Below are 1,232 nucleotides of genomic sequence, written 5' to 3' on the forward strand. Positions count from 1 at the left end.
GCTGTTTCTCAATCCAGCTGTACCTAAATATAGTTCAATCTCAGCCAGCTCAGCCACGCTTAGATTTCTGGTTATCCCAAACAAAGCTTTATTTCTCAGCTGTGTTTATTAATGAAAACGCCTTAATTACCCAGATAAATTTTTCCATCCCTCATGATGTTTCGATAATGTTGTTGGCCTTATTATCTCTTACAGACGAGTTATGCCACAGTGAGATATGTCCCCAATAACCAACTGGCACCGCTGCAAACAGTTGTCTTAAAACGAAATGAAAGTCCACATCGGGAAATGGGAAAATATCACAGTGAGTGAAACTGTGTTATTAATGTTTGGCTTTCCACCCATTCTCTCAGGAAAATGCCCAGGAAATCGTAAGAATTTACTGGAAGTGGCTGGGTCGCATTCCGTGCGGGCTCAGCAGAGGCAGGAGCGGCAGAGCCTCGGTGGAGGAATGGTGACCTCTGCAGGGCTCTCCCACAGCCTCTGCTCCAGCCGCGCGCAGGGAGCACCTTGGCCTGCTTTCATCCTGGAGAAATTAAAGCAGGGAAAATTAAACGTGCATTTCATGACGACATGGCAACATGAAATTAGCTAGAAAGCAGAGGCAGGCGTTAATTTAAGAAATAAATGCTCATGGCTGCGAAGTCAGAAAACAATACTTCAAAGGACAACACTTCAAAGCACACTGTAACTTCAAAGCTCTGCACCAACAGTAATGAACACTTGGGACATGTCTGTGAGGGAGCAAAAAATTTCCTTTTTTAATGCTTGTGTAAACAGGGCACAGAGATTAAGGGATTTGCCCAAGGACACAAGTTGGCAGCAAAACTGAGATTGGAGGTCAGAAATAACTGGATCGAGTGTCCTTCGAGTGTTCCCTGTGTGGACACTTGGAGATCTTCCCTATCACTAGCATCACCTGCCCTTCAAATGTGAGAATTTAGCAAGGCCCATCGTTTTGTTTTTAAACCAGCCCAATACATAACCTTCTAAAGTAACCTAATAACCCAGTCCTTAGATACATGGAGCTAAAGAAGCAAGCAAAATAAAAGTGACCTGTGAAGTACTCAGCAAGAAAATCATAGTCATCTTATGCCCCTCAGACAACAAATCAATACAAAACGTAAGAAGGCTAAAGATTTGCCTCTTCCTCTCTCCACACTACTTCTTTTCTTAGGTCTTTAGGAATAGTAAACATTGCCATTCTTAGTTTCAATGAAGAGCTTCCTGCT

Source organism: Acanthisitta chloris, unplaced genomic scaffold, assembly GCF_000695815.1.
Source record: "Acanthisitta chloris isolate BGI_N310 unplaced genomic scaffold, ASM69581v1 scaffold39948, whole genome shotgun sequence".
NCBI lineage: Eukaryota > Metazoa > Chordata > Aves > Passeriformes > Acanthisittidae > Acanthisitta > Acanthisitta chloris.